The sequence below is a fragment of the Geotrypetes seraphini genome, chromosome 16, assembly GCF_902459505.1.
Source record: "Geotrypetes seraphini chromosome 16, aGeoSer1.1, whole genome shotgun sequence".
In the NCBI taxonomy this organism is placed as follows: Eukaryota; Metazoa; Chordata; class Amphibia; order Gymnophiona; family Dermophiidae; genus Geotrypetes; species Geotrypetes seraphini.
The window spans coordinates 15,158,633-15,175,254 of record NC_047099.1 but is presented as its reverse complement, the minus strand read 5'-3'; the positions used below and the strand labels follow the sequence as shown (position 1 = coordinate 15,175,254).

General features: G+C 41.5%; 1 pseudogene; it reads left to right on the top strand.

Moving 5' to 3' along the window:
- The window catches only part of LOC117349726, a 48,522-nt pseudogene extending 32,287 nt beyond the window's left edge, over positions 1-16,235 (top strand).
- Positions 16,236-16,622: the final 387 nt, after the last annotated feature.

The following is a 16,622-nucleotide window of genomic DNA, read 5'->3' as shown; positions in this document are numbered from 1 at the left end:
AAGTTGCTAAACCAGTTTCGAATGCTTTAGGGATGATTGTATTTGCTGACCCATTACACATAATTGCTCACCACGTGATTTCCCCCTCAATCTGACCATGCAAATTAGCTATTTAATACTAAAAAGCCATGCAAAATAGCCAAGCGATTGATGCACTAACATCGCTTGGTGATGCACAAAATAAGCAATGGGTTTTAGCGATACAAAAAAAGCAATTGGTCAAGGCCAGTCGCTTACCTGTCTTACTGATAATTAAGCCCCTTTATTTTAATGGGCACAGATGCTGAGTGTGTTACATACACAATATATCTGTCTCATTAAAAAAAAAGAAAGTAAAAATCATCCCACCCACCTGCCGAAGATGGCCTTCCTTGAAATCACCCTGACGAACGGCACCAGGGACCAATCCTCCTCCAGCGCCAATGAAAATCAGCAGGAGAGATGCCCACTCCATCCTGCCATGCCAACCCCTCAGGAGGAGCCATCTGAGACAATTACGTAAAATATCTGTCCCATAAAAAAAATGAAAAAGCCCCCCACCACCAATGACAGCCCTCCCCAATGACCCCAAAATGAACAGGGGCCCAAGAAAGAAAATTGGTAGGAGGGATGCCCACTCCCTCCTATCTAAGGAGACCCCCACCCAAACCATTCCATACCCTCCCCCCCAAAAGGCAGGAGGGATTCCCACTTCTTCCTGCCAATGGAGACTCCCCACCTTCCTCCTGAAAAAAAGACAATAGGGATGCCTACTCCCTCCTGCCATCAGATACTCCCTCAACCCCCTCCCCATATCTTTGCTAGACGTTGGGAGCTAGAGGGAAGCATGGTCCTCCAGCTCCAAGCCCTGCCTGTGGAAATTGACAGGCCTTCCCCTCCCTGGTGCATCATGTGATGCATGGAAAGGAGCCTAAGGCCCTGATTGGCTCAGACGCCTAAGGCCCCTCCCATTAAAAAAAGAAGCCCTAACAGCAGTGACAGGAGGCTGTTCACTGAGCGATTGATCTGTCAGGTTTACATGCATTTACACCTCCATGCAGATCATTTGCATGCAAATTTGGTAGTGCATCAATCATTGTTATACAATCGGCCAGAGAATTGGCCAACAGCAATCCAGTCAGTATTATTGATTGACTTTAGTGCATCTGGCCCATTCAGTGTAATTTTCTTGGTTTACCTCTTAACAGCTTCTCACAATTCTATCATTTTTCATTTTTCATCTTTCACATTTTATATTTATTTGGTATATTGCAGATCTCATTGTAAAATTATAGGGTTCCATATCCAAACAATTTAACTGGGCAGGAGAAGCCCTTGCCTGGCTAAATCTTGCTGAGCTGTTCTTCTGCCAATATCTGCAAGCCTGTGATGGTCTCAGGCTTTGATGTTTTACCTTCTACTTTGGAGCCTGTATATTCAACTGTGTGACCAATTCGTCAATACACCTACTTGCTTCAACTTAAATTTGAATAATTCCTTTGTTTGTATTTTTGTTTTTAATGCAGATCAGTTATGGAGTGATGAATCGACCTTTCAATGACCGAATTAAGTTCCCATTCTTTTATCGCACCGTCCTTAATGGTTATGCTCAAAATCAGGGTTTGATTCAGCTCCTGAATTTCTTTGGATGGAACTGGGTGGGGATTCTCACTTCAGAAGATGAGAGTGATCAGAGGGACAGTGAAGAACTGAAGAGGGAGATTATCAGGAGTGGCAACTGTGTAGCTTTTGTGGAAATTATGCCTGTGGTCTTTTTCCTTGCGGTGATACCCTTAAAAAAAATTACAGCAGCTGCTGACAATGTCTCTAAGTCATTGGCCAAGGTGGTTATTATCTACAGCTCTATCAATTTATTGCCATCACTTTTTTGCTTCTATCCAGACTTTAGAAACATTAAAGGTAAAATGTGGTTCATCTCTGTTGCCATTTCTTCCCTTATAAACTTTAACAGACCAGGTATGATTCCAGCTTGCCAACCATTGAGTGGATCTCTGGCATTCACCATTGCTAAAGAACAGATTCCAGGATTCAAAGATTTCCTCTACAGTATCAATCCATCCACATTCCCAGAACCCTCTTTCCTGCAGCCTCTCTGGAAGGAGGCATTCAATTGTGATCCATTGTCCAATTTATCCAATTGCACAGGAAAGGAGATGCTGTCTAATCTTTCACATTTGCAATTTGATGTGGATAATTTTCAGTTCACTTATAGCCTATACACCTTGATCTATGTCTTGGCCCATGCTTTGCACAACATGTACCTAGTCAAATCACAACATGGAGGGAATCTGAAACTGGAATTTCAGCCATGGCAGGTAAAATTTTCCAGACTGATTCTTTTCTAATAAATAATTGAGTAGATACAGACATTTAAATAATTGAAAGATATTAATATAAAAACAAATCTTTTCCAGAGAAAGGAAAATGGTAAAAGTACTGAGCATTAATTGAGGTTGTAAGGTGGAAGGCTTAGGAACAATATTAGGAAATTCTTTTTCAAGGAGAAGGTGGTGGATGCCTGGAGTGTCCTCCCAAGGGAGGTGGTGTAGATGAAAACTGTTATGGAATTCAAAAAAGCGTGGGGTGAACACAGAGGATCTCTAATTAGAAAATGAATGGAATAAAACAAGCTAAGGCCAGTACTGGGTTTCCCATATAGGGTGATTTGGTTTAGGATGAGCCGGGGAGGGCTTTGATAGAAGCTCTAGTGACAGGTTGGTTAGGCTAGGCCAGAGTGGGCTTCAATGGCAACTCCAGCAGTGGGATCCTAAAGACAGTATCGGGCAAAATTCTATGGTCTATTGTCTAGAAATATTAAAGAAAAGACAAATTTATCCATTGGGTAGACTGCTGTAATTTACTATGTTACTATATTCACAGGGTTGAACTGAACAGGCGAAGATCGTGTCTGGTTAAAGCCTGCTAAGCCAGTCATCCATCCATATTCAGCAGCTTTTACCAGGATAACATAGCATAAAAGCCTTCTTCTTTACTGCATAACAGTAAAGATCCATGCGGTTTACAAAATTAAGGAGACATTCAAGATGGATGCATTCAATTACCTAAAATTTGGTGAACAAATAGGTTTTAAGGTTTTTCCTGAAATGTTGATACGGCCCAGCATTAGCAATCAGCGAATTTAATTCTTTATCCCAGGAGGCTGCTTGATACGCTGAAAGACGTTGGCGGTATTTCTTATGACATTCTTTGATAGAAGGGAATGAGAAGAATGTAACTGATCGTCTTGGATGCTTTACGTTAACGATAGAAAAAGAATCTACTAAATAGCTGGGAATAAGACCGAATAGTAATGTTTAGCAGATGCAACCAAATTTAAACATAGGATAATGCCCCTGAATGACAACCGTAACTGCTGCATCAGTATCCGGTTAGTGATGGGGTGGTCCAAAGGCAGAACTGGAGCAGAGTCAGGGTGAAACCTGAAGCTAACTGGATAGTGGTGATTTTCAACCTGTTACCCCAGTTAGTTAACTGGGTAAAATTGGGTCAACAAAAAAAGTTCTTCTTAAATTTATCTGGTTAGCCGCTAACAAGGTATCTTGTGGGAGGTGGCCAGAACTCAGATAATCAGTAAAAGTGTCATATTGTTAGTATCTTAATAGGGGTGGGGGTAGGAATTCATAGCTGTGTATGGACTGAAAGGACAAAAAGACACCCACATATAGCTTATTTTATAAAGACACCTAGGCATCCATTTTCTTTAAAATGTACTAGCAGCACATCTTGAAAAATAAAATGTGGGCAAAACACTCATTTATAGTTACACCAGTATGGGAGTAGGTATAAATATAAATATGTGACTAGATGTATGCTAAAAAGTACCAGCAACTTACTGAGGAAATTGTCACCTGAACAAAATATTTTATAAAACCCCTCTTCACTTAGGCCTCCTTTGATTAAACTGCGATAGCAGTTTTTTAGCACAGGGAGCCACGCTAAATGGCCCGCGCTGCTCCCGATGCTCATAGGAGCTTAATGAGCATTGGGAGCAGTGTGGGACATTCAACTCGGCTCCCTGCACTAAAAACTGCTATCGCAGTTTCATAAAAAAGGGGGTTCATTTTTCTACATTCTATAACATAGAAACATAGAAACTTGATTACGGATGAAGGCCCTTCCAGTCTACCCATCCACAGCATCCATTATCTCCTCTTCTCCCAAGAGATCCGATGTGTCTATTCCATGCTTTCTTGAAAGTACATGCTAAATTGTCATTCAATCCAAATTCTGGAAAATATTTACAGGCTTATACAAGTATATATAATTTTTCCATTGCATTAATTATACATGAGATAATTTCATCAGATTCTTTATATAAGGAGCTGCTGATATGTTCTTAGCCCAAGCAAGAAGAGAATGATGTGGAGTCATAAAAATTATGAGTTATTCCACAATTTTCTTGACATTCTTCGTTTCAATGATATGAAATGAAAAGTATTTGAGATACAAATTGGAAAACAGAATTAGCTAAAATAAAATTAATGCCTATATAAAAATAATTTATATTGTTGGGATAAATTAGTGGATAGACATAAAGGCCATCCAAGAATCTTTCCCATATCTTAACTTTCCCATATTCTACGTCTATCAAATCTAAAATGTTCAAATTACCCAACATGTATTACCTTAATTTCTCAATAATTCTTATGTAATCCGCCTATATATCTTGTAACTTCATGACAATTCTTATGTAATCTGCCTTGAACCGTAAGGTAATGGCGGAATAGAAATCACTAATGTAATGTAATGTAACTTGCTGAAACCAATCTGATGCATATATAAATTTCTCCTCAAACTATGCTACATACAGGGTGGTTATAGACAGAGCTAAAGAAGCTCCCATGGCCACTCCCTAAATTTGTAGATCAAATTTCCCTTGAAATAGGAAATAGTTCTTATTGATGACCAAATCTGACAATTGCATTAGAAATTAGTTGATATATGAAAATCTGTAGTTCTTGCACCCAAAGTTTTACTAATGATCTCTAATGCATGTATTTATTGCCATTAAATATACCACCCTGTCTTGGTGAAGTTCGGGGTAATGTATTTTCCCTATCTGTCCCAATGGGCTCACAGTTTAACTATGGTACCTGGGGCAAGGTTGTTATCTTTTTTCTTTTAAGAACATAAGAATTGCCGCTGCTGGGTCAGAGCAGTGGTCCATCGTGCCCAGCAGTCCTCTCACACAGCGGCCCTTAGATCAAAGACAAGTGCCCTAACTGAGACTAGCCTTACCTGCTTACGTTCTGGTTCAGCAGGAACTTGTCTAACTTTGTCTTGAATCCCTGGAGAGTGTTTTCCTCTATATCAGCCTCCGGAAGTGTGTTCCAGTTTTCTACTCTCTGGGTGAAGAAGAACTTCCTGGGTGAAGAAGAACTTACTTATGTTTGTACGGAATCTATCCCCTTTTAACTTTAGAGAGTGCCCTCTCATTTTCTCTATCTTGGAAAGGGTGAACAACCTGTCTTTATCTACTAAATCTATTCCCTTCATTATCTTGAATGTTTCGATCATATTGTAAAGATATTGCATTAATGCAAAGAAGGATTTTTTCTATATATTTGTAAAATATTGTTAAATTTTTTTAAAAAAAATCTGGATAAAAAATACCAACTGTGGACTTTCAACTTTAGTTTCAGATATAATTTTCTAACCATGTATTTCCAAGTGTAGCTCAACCACTACATTAAAGCGGTTCACTTCAAAACCCCTGGTGGACATGAGATCTTCTTTGATGACAAAGGAAATGTGCCCATGTACTATGACATTGTAAACTTGGTCCAACTGCAGGATGGTTCCTTAAGCAGTGTCAAAATTGGAAGCTTCAATCAATCAGCTCCAGAGGGCCATCAGCTCTAACTGAACTCAAGTGCCATCTTCTGGAATTCATACTTTGACCAGGCTTGTCATTATCTAATGCTCTTTTTGAGTAGACCATGTATTGCATGCTATAAAAGCAACTAGGTAGAGAATGGGAAATGTAAAGTATAGCAGGATTTGTATGATAAGTTGGTGATATAATGTCCAATATTCAAATTTATTTAGCTGGTTGCTGTCCAGTTAAATCGCTTGGTTAGGGATAGGCACTTAACCAACTAAGTGCTGCTGGATATTATGGTTAGCACGAAACACAAAGCTGGCTTTCTTCAGTCATTCCAGGGGTGCACTTGGCCATTTAAACACTGATATTAAGCAGCCAGGGTTAGCACCTAAATGAGACCACTTAAATGTCTATCCCATCTTTATGTGGTAACCCATGGCCACTTAAATGATGAATATTGACTTAAGCAGCTATGTGTTAGTCAGCTTAAAAATAATCAAATAGATAAAAACCAAAGTCCACTTGGGTCCCAGCTTTGAATATCTGGGAAATTGGCTGTCAGCAGTAAGGAAAACTCACCACTGACAAATGAATATTGACCCCATAATGGCCATCTAAGAAATGGTCATACCATAAGCAATGCAATTCTAGATTTGTGCACATTAATGACAGTAGCAAACCTAGACTTTGAAACGTGGTTGATTGTCATGAAATATATTTGCCTATACCAATCTGTAGAGCAGTGGTTCCCAAACCTGTCCTGAATAGGGTTACCAGCCATCTGAGAAAACTCGGACATGTACTCTTTTTAGAGGAATCTCCGGGCACCTGGAAGGATTTCCAAAACCTGGCAATTTGTCCAGATTTTGGAAGTTCCGAGCTCGGAGGCCGCGTCTGGAAGCCTTTGTGCATGTGCGGCCATCACAGTGCACATGCATGTGATGTCATTGGATTGACACATGTACGAAGGCTTCTGAATGCAGCCTTTGAGCTCGGGGAGGTATATGTATGGGGCGAGGCTGGGGGGCTTTGCTTATGTGGTCTTAGTGCTTTGATGGTCAGAGGAGATATTCAGTGGCATAATCTAGGTAAATATCATTAAAAATCCTCTTCCATCTCATTGACTGTGAGTTAAGCAGGTAAGAGTCTTTCCTGCCTAGTTAGCTTGATTTGAATTTCAATTCTTGAAATTTTGGGAATGAAGAGGGAAATGTTGTCAGTGGAGATTTTATCTTACCAGATATGAATATTAACTCTACTAAAAGCTTATAATTACATAGATGCAGAAAGGACTACAGGGTGAAACTGAAAGAAGCCAAGAGAGAGATACGTTTGGCGAAGGCACAGGCAGAAGAACAAATGGCTAAAAATGTAAAAAAGGGAGATAAAATTTTTTTCAGATATATTAGTGAAAGGAGGAAGATAAAAAATGGAATTGCTAGGCTAAAAGATGCTGGGAACAAATATGTGGAGAGTGATGAGGAGAAAGCAAATGTGCTAAACAAATACTTCTGTTCTGTGTTCACAGAAGAAAATCCTGGAGAAGGACCGAGATTGTCTGGCAAAGTTACACGAGAAAATGGAATAGATTCTGCGCCATTCACGGAGGAGGGTGTTTATGAGCAACTTGAAAAACTGAAGGTGGACAAAGCGATGGGACCAGACGGGATCCATCCCAGGATACTAAGGGAGCTCAGAGAGGTTCTGGCGAGTCCTATTAAAGACTTGTTCAACAAATCTCTGGAGACGGGAGTGATTCCTGGGGATTGGAGGAGAGCGGATGTGGTCCCTATTCATAAAAGTGGTCACAGGGATGAAGCAGGAAACTACAGGCCGGTGAGCCTCACTTCAGTTGTTGGAAAAATAATGGAAGTGTTGCTGAAAGAAAGGATAGTGTATTTCCTTGAATCTAATGGGTTACAGGAACCGAGGCAACATGGCTTTACAAAAGGTAAATCGTGCCGAACGAACCTGATTGAATTTTTTGATTGGGTGACCAGAGAGCTGGATCAAGGACATATGCTAGATGTAATTTACTTGGATTTCAGCAAAGCCTTTGATACAGTTCCTCATAGGAGGCTGTTGAACAAACTTGAAGGGCTGAAGTTAGGACCCAAAGTGGTGAACTGGGTCAGAAACTGGCTGTCGGACAGACGCCAGAGGGTGGTGGTTAATGGAAGTCGCTCGAAGGAAGGAAAGGTGACTAGTGGAGTCCCTCAGGGTTCGGTGCTGGGGCCAATCCTGTTCAATATGTATGAAAGTGACATTGCTGAAGGGTTAGAAGGAAAAGTGTGCCTTTTTGCAGATGATACCAAGATTTGTAACAGAGTAGACACCGAAGAGGGAGTGGAGAATATGAAAAAGGATCTGCAAAAGTTAGAGGAATGGTCTAATGCCTGGCAACTAAAATTCAATGCAAAGAAATGCAGAGTAATGCATTTGGGGATTAATAATAGGAAGGAACCGTATATGCTGGGAGGAGAGAAGCTGATATGCACGGACAGGGAGAGGGACCTTGGGGTGATAGTGTCCGAAGATCTAAAGGCGAAAAAACAGTGTGACAAGGCAGTGGCTGCTGCCAGAAGGATTCTGGGCTGTATAAAGAGAGGCGTAGTCAGTAGAAGGTAGAAGGTGTTGATGCCCCTGTACAGGTCATTGGTGAGGCCCCACTTGGAGTATTGTGTTCAGTTTTGGAGACCGTATCTGGCGAAAGACGTAAGAAGACTTGAGGCGGTCCAGAGGAGGGCGACGAAAATGATAGGAGGCTTGCGCCAGAAGACGTATGAGGAGAGACTGGAAGCCCTGAATATGTATACCCTAGAGGAAAGGAGAGACAGGGGAGATATGATTCAGACGTTCAAATACTTAAAGGGTATTAACGTAGAACAAAATCTTTTCCAGAGATAGGAAAATGGTAAAACCAGAGGACATAATTTGAGGTTGAGGGGTGGTAGATTCAGGGGCAATGTTAGGAAATTCTACTTTACGGAGAGGGTAGTGGATGCCTGGAATGCACTCCCGAGAGAGGTGGTGGAGAGTAAAACTGTGACTGAGTTCAAAGAAGCGTGGGATGAACACAGAAGATTTAGAATCAGAAAATAATATTAAATATTGAACTAAGGCCAGTTACTGGGCAGACTTGCACGGTCTGTGTCTGTGTATGGCCGTTTGGTAGAGGATGGGCAGGGGAGGGCTTCAATGGCTGGGAGGGTGTAGATGGGCTGGAGTAAGTCTTAACAGAGATTTCGGCAGGTGGAACCTAAGCATAGTACCGGGTAAAGCTTTGGATTCTTGCCCAGAAATAGCTAAGAAGAAAAAAAAAAAAAAATTTTTTAAATTGAATCAGATTGGATGGACCATTCGGGTCTTTATCTGCCGTCATCTACTATGTTACTATGTTACGTGTTTATGTGCTAAAGCAAGCATTAATAGTAAAAAGACCCCTTTAAGAAAAATGGGATCTGCAGTAAATAATCCATTTTTTCACTTGGTAATGATGATGCCATGAAAAAACAGGGAAGTACTATTTTATGAAGCGTATAAAGTTTTGCATAGCAGCTCTGTAGTGGCTTTTGGTACCTTGGATTCGTTCTTAAGGATCATATGTTCTCTTAGGCTTCTGTGGCTGATGTCACGATTGCGCAAGTTGTCTGGGTCTTGCCATGTCTGAATAAGTGGAAATGACATTTCAGCCATCGTACTGTATCTTTCTCCATACCACATCACAATGACTGAAATGTCTGTTCTATTTATTTGGAGGTAGAAAGACCCAGACAACTGCAACACCAGAATTTAAGGAGTACACCAAAGGGTCTGATAGCAGAAAGGACAAAGGCTTTGAATTATTAAGCTATTAAATATAAGGATAGAAAGGAAAACAATTAGGCCCAGAATCTCATAGAAGAAAATCAATTGTTGCATTTGAAATTCTCTCATTTTCCCTCTTTTCAGACCCCACGCTCTGTTTGCTCTGAGAACTGTGCTCCTGGATACAGGAAAATTGCTTTACCCATGAAACCGGTCTGTTGCTTTGACTGTGTCCCTTGCTCGAAAGGAGAATTCTCCAACACAACAGGTGGGCAAATCGTGTCATTATTTTCACAATATGAATACTTATACTGTATGATGTCAACTTAGTGGGTTATGCAAAGCCTGTATATAAGGAAAGACAAGATAATACAGGAACAAGCAGACCAGGAGCCAATCAAATGACAGGGAGATTTGTTTTCCCCTTCAGGTTGAGTTATTTGGCCTTAATAAAAACATAATACAAGAACAAGAGTCAGGAACAAGATAGGATTGAGAAAATGAAAAAAATATAAAGCTAATATTCAAGAATATGGCTACCATAATTTTTAGCAGTAAACCCCGGACACAGGGCCCCATCTTGTTCCATCCTGCCCCCACAAATCCTCCTCTCGTCTTCTCCGAAGAGCTCTGTCCGTGTCTGAAGAGCCTGGAGCATGTGCAAATGTGTGTGACATCATCTGCACAGAGGCCCTCTAATTGCGCCTGGAGCTTGTTGGGGGCTTTCCAAAACCCAGCAGTTTGTTCAGGAACTCAGACAGTCCTCTAAAAAGAGGACATGTCCGGGTTTTCCTAGACAGCTGGAAACCCTGTTCAAAAACATTTCAGCATTAAGAAACAAAGAGTCTTCAAGAACCAGCAGCCAGCCCACAAATTAATGGGAAAATGCAATCAAGGCTCTTTCATCATTGAGAACACTCTGTAATCTTCATGCACGTTACCTAACATTCCGATAGAGGCTACAAGAACCAGACTCTATAGCACAGTGGGGAAAAGAGTAGTCTGCAACAGGGGTTGTTTCTCAGCAGATCCTGACAACTTATTCTCATTCAATAAAGGCAAATATCCAGAAACTCATATGTTCACAAGCAAAAAAATATCCCGGAATCTCTTCAGCAAGGATACTTTCAATATGATCACAGACAAATTCCTGAATTATAGCCTTGAAATGAAGGCAACTGAACTGTGGCTCCCACCTATCACCATCAGTGGAGAGATTCAACTCTGTTTAAACCGAATCACAATCATCTATTAACTCCGATGCCTCATTTGCTCTCTAATGCACAAGATCAGAGGTTCTCGGAGACATATGCCATTGTATTTCTTTATTTATAAAAATACTTACAACTTGACATGTAGCAGCAACTGTTACCAAGATAAATGCCACTGACTGGGGTCAGTCACTTATTTTCAGTCAGGGGTGTCCAACCTCTTGGCTTCCCTGGGTCGCATTGGCCAAAAATAATGTTTCTGGGGCCGCACAAACGCGCAAGCGTAGCAGCAAGACAGAGGAGGGAGCCAGCAAGACAGTAAACACCCGGGGGCAGCAGAGGAAAATACTGCATCGCCCTTGATCGGGGCCGCACAAAATACTTCACGGGGCTGCATGCGGTCCTCGGGCCGCAGGTTGGACACCCCTGTTTTCAGTGATATGTATTTATTTATTTACTAGTACTTTTTACTTTATTTTAACATTGTTGTACTCTTCTTATATTATATGTATCTCTTTTATATTGAATGCACTTAATTTGTCGAATCTTAAATGATTTGAATTATTTTGTACTTTGCTTAACTGTTGTGAACCGCCTAGAACTCACGGGTATGGCGGTATATAAAAATAAATTATTATTATTCTTAACACTACATTAAAAAATTTTAAACCCAACAATTAAACAGCATAGATTAAAAAGAATGAAAAAAGATGACAAACAGAACTTACTGGTAACCATGCTTTAGCATCAAGTCACACAGAGGCCATTTTAGTAAGGTATATAAATTTTTAAAATAAATAAATAACTGATTTAGCGCATGCTAATGATTAATGCATGCTAAATGCTAAGACATCCATAGGAATATAAGGAGCATTTTAACATTTATTGCACACTGTTAGCATGCGTTATAAATTGGTTAGCTCACCTTAGGAAAGGGACCTCACAATTAGGATTAGAGTCAGTAAATGGCACCCAAATATGGGCACCTAAAAAAATCTGAACCCTATACTGTTCTGTAAAAGAAGGGTTAACAGATATCCGGAAAAACCTGGACATGTTCTCTTTTTAGAGGAATTTCCGGGTGCCTGGACAGATTTTCATAACTTGGCAGTTTGTATGGGTTTTAGAAGGCCCTGAGCTTGAGGCCACGTCTGGAGGGCTTCCATATCTGGCTTCCGTATCATAGGTATCTGGCCAATTGGAGTCTTAGGACACTCCCACTGCATCCCAGGATGTACCAAGAAGGAGGCGTAAGACTCTGAATGGCCCAGATGCATAAGGCCCCTCCTATGGGAGGGGCCTTGGCATCTGAGCCAATCAGGGCTTTAGGCCCCTCCCCTGTGCATCCCAGAATGCACCAGGAATGGGAAAGCCTGCCATTTTGGAGTGGTGGGCCTGACAGCAAGAGGGTTTAAGCAATCTTCCTGGTGGACTTTCTTCCGGAAAGGTATGGGGGTGTGGAGAGATTAGTGTGCTGGGGGGTCTACAGGTTTGGGGAGTGTCAGTGGGGTCTACAGGTATGGGAGGGATCTGGTGGAGGTGTCACTGGTTCGTGGGGAGGATGGGAAGTTCCATGGGGATGGCACAGAAGGGACTGAGCTGGCTGACTTCAGGAGGGGTTCGGGGGCAGGGGGTTGTGGGAATCCCTCCTTCCCAGCTCTATGGGAGGAGTTCAGGAGCAGAAGAGAGTGGGCATCCCTCCTACCAGTCGACTTCATGGGGGATGGGAGGATTCCCTTGCATAATCAGCTCAGCTATTTGAAATGTCTGCCAGCATTTTGCTAGCTTACTTTTCAGGTGTTTGCTGCAGCCCTAGGAGATGCCCTAGGGCTGCTTAAGCTCACCTAAGGGTACTTGCAGGTGAATTCATGCCTTGAGAGAACTTAAGTATCTTGAAGTATCTCCCTCACCTATAACAAACAACTACAGTGTAGGCGGCCTGCCTTGTTTTTTTAAAGTGTGTCCTGATTGGTTGCTAGACAGCGGTAGGATGCCTACAGCTGCCTACAATCATGAAGCTCATTTATAGAATCTGCCCTTAAGAGCACTTTGAAATTTAGCAACTTTTAGTATAAGCACTCCCTAACTTAGTTTTGTTTAATAACAACACTGAATATTAGCAATTTCCAATTGAATGACAAGCATCATTTCTAATTTTGCAGATAAATTTTGTTCAACGAATGAGTTGACATACCAAATTTTGGGTTCATAGATAACGGCGCGAAAGACAAAAGCGCGCGCTGCCGCACCACTCTAAATTACAGTTTTTAGGGGCTCCAACGGGGGGTTTTGTTGGGGAACCCCCCCCCAGTTTACTTAATAGACATCGCGCCGGCGTTATGGGGGGTTTGGGGGGTTGTAACCCTCCACATTTTACTGTAAACTGAACTTTTTCCCTAAAAACAGGGAAAAAGTGAAGTTTTCAGTAAAATGTGGGGGGGTTACAACCCTCCACACCCCCCACAACGCCCCCTCAACGCGGCGCGATGTCTATTAAGTAAAGTGGGGGGTTCCCCCCCCACGCCCCCCCGTCGGAGCACTAAAAACAGTAATTTAGAGCGGTGCAGCAGCGCGCGCTGTGCTCAACTGTCTGGGCGCGCCTTTGTCCCGGTGCACTTTTGACCTGACACCAAAATTTGAATAGTCAGTAGCAAAGGGTAATTCAAAAACATAAATTTGTCCAAATAACTATGAAAGTAAGGTGTAAAAAGACGTGTTATAGGGGGGGAGGAGTTAAGATGGCGTCTTGCCGGTAACCACGCTGAGGAAGGCTACTGTTGGAGTTTACTTTTCTTCTGCTGTTTAAGCGTTTTGAATTACACCAACATGGGTAAGAGAAAGGGGAAAGTAAGGAATTACCCCTCCGAGTCCTCTCCCCTTCCCCTTTCCACCATGGAGAGATTCGTGGTCCGAACAGCGAATATCCCCGGAGCGGGTGCTGGCGAAGGGGCGGCCTTACCCGAGCTCAATGTCACGCTGAGCCCGGAGGAGCGACTTCCACCCTCTGACCCAGGCATTGTGACGCTGCCGGAACAAGCGTTGAGCACGCAGGCTATGATTGGCGCTGCGGATTTCCCAACGGAGGAGGGCGGTATCCGGAGCATGAGAGGAGAAACCAGTTTGCTGGGAGACAATATGGGAGCGAGTTTTGAGCTCCACCTGGTTTCTGAAGGTGCCGTAGGAGGTGTTAAGGAGAGGCACGGAGAGAGTTCCAGGTCTGAGAATCTTGGTCAGCGGCAGGATATTGGTGAGCAGCAAATTACACCTCTGGTTAAACCTCCCCATGTTACTTTAGACTCTATCTGGGACGCTGTAGCTCGCTTAGAGAAGATTTTCATTGGAAATAAGGTTTTGGTGGACAATTCCTTGCAAGACTGTAAAACACGTATTGTCATCCAGGAGGCAAAGAAATTTGAGCTTGAGAAAAAAATAGAGGAAGTTCAACAAAGTCTTAAGGATTTAAAATCTAATACCTTGATTTATGGACAAGGTATGACTGGACTGAGGAATAAAATGGAGAAAATGGAGAATTATACCCGTAGGTTGAATCTGCGTTTTATCAATTTTCCTCAATCCAGGACTGTAGCCCCCATTGAACTGCTTAAGAAATATCTGATGGAAGTTCTGGGGGTTCCAAAGGAAACTGTGCCTCCATTCTCTCGAGTCTATTCTATGCCGGGGAAGAAACGACAATCTTCTTCCCAAGGAGAACTATCGATGGACAGTTTAAATGTAACACAACTATTAGAAACATCTTTGGAAGAAGAGTGTATAAGAGCTACACTCCTAGTTACATTTGTTTTTGAATCTGATAAGGACTGGGTGATGAGAATGTTTTTTCGTAACTCTGATAAATTGTTTTTGGGAGGTAAAATTTGGGTTTTCCCTGATGTCTGTGTAGACACTCAGGAGAAAAGGAAGCAATTTTTGGCTCTACGACCTCAGGTGATAGCCCTGGGTGCTCATTTCTTTTTGCGTTTTCCTTGTAAATGTTTAATATTATATGAGTCAAATAGATATCTTTTCTTTGATCCCAAACAATTGAAGGCTTTTCTTGAGAATAAGCGCAAAATACAGGTACAGGTATCAGGTCAGGGGGAAAGAGTATAATTATTATAATAATTATTAGTAAGTGGAAGATTGTAGTAGTTTAACTGGTGAGACGTTGTCATTGTTGATATTATTGATTTAATTAAGTTATTTTCTTTTTTTTGAGATGTGCCTCTTTTTCCTTATCCTCTCCCCAGCTTTAATTGAGGACTTATAGAGAAAGTTGCTATGAATATATTTGCTTTTTGAATTTCAAATGGGAAATAATATTTAGTGATTTGTTTTGTAATTAGCAATATGCTTTCTATTTCTTAATGCATTTTTATGTTGTATGTTTATTTAAAATCGCATAAATAAATAATTAAAAATAAATAAATAAATAAAAAGACATGTTATTTTCCACAGATGCAGAGAATTGCATGAGGTGCCCTGAAGATCATTGGCCAAATGAGAATCACAATGACTGTCTCCCAAGAACTATTATCTTCTTATCCTCTGACGATCCATTGGGTGCAGTTTTAGCTTCTGTTGCTATTTTCTTCTCCATAATTAGTGCCCTAGTGCTGGGAATCTTTATTACATTCAGGGACACTCCTTTGGTGAAGGCAAACAACCGAGATCTCAGCTTCATCCTCCTCTTCTCCCTCATGTTAGCTTTTCTCTGCTCCTTGATGTTCATTGGTCATGCTGGTAGGGTGACCTGTCTTCTCAGACAAGCTGCTTTTGGGATCATTTTTACCATTGCTGTTTCATCAGTACTGGCAAAAACAGTTACAGTTGTCATTGCCTTCAGTGCTACCAAGCCGAGTGGCAAGTTAAGCATGTGGGTAGGGACAAGAGTCTCAAGCTATCTAGTCCTTCTCTGCTCCTCTGGTGAAATTGTGATATGCATTTTATGGCTGCTCATCTCTCCTCCATTCCCGGAGTATGACATAAAGACTGAAACTGGACAGATGATATTACAGTGCAATGAAGGGTCCACCATTGCATTTTATAGTGTGATTGGGTACATTGGTTTTCTTGCTTTTCTAAGTTTCATCGTGGCTTTTCTCTTACGGAAGTTGCCTAACAGTTTCAATGAGGCTCAGTTTATCACTTTCAGCATGCTGGTATTCTGCAGTGTCTGGGTGTCCTTCATCCCGGCCTACCTGAGCACCAAAGGCAAATACATGGTGGCTGTGGAGATATTTGCCATCCTGGCTTCCAGTGCTGGACTACTGGGCTGTATATTCATCCCCAAATGCTACATTATTCTTGTAAGACCTGACCTGAACACAAGGATGAATTTAATTGGGAAACAACATTTTACCAAAAACAAATAAGAATGGATTTCATCCATATGACATTGGTGTTCTCACCTATATAAACAAATGTATGTTATTGTCAAAGTTTTTAAAAATAAGTGAGTTTATCAATCTGTTGGGTCCTAACATGGGAAATGCTTGGACCTCTTATGTAACTGCTAAATCAGTGCACAGATGTTGATAAGTGTTCATTTGGTAATTTATTTCATGGCCACTTGCAAATGAACCAAAGAGGGAGCCAAATGAGGCTTCTAAATTTGACCGGTATTGATTGCTCTATTTATGTGATAGAACTACCAGCCTTTGAGACTCTTGACAAAGGCATAGATGCCAAAACATTGTCAGTGTTGAGTCTTCGAGTCCTCGCAGTGCTACTATCAATAAAGGGAACTTTGAACTGCACAC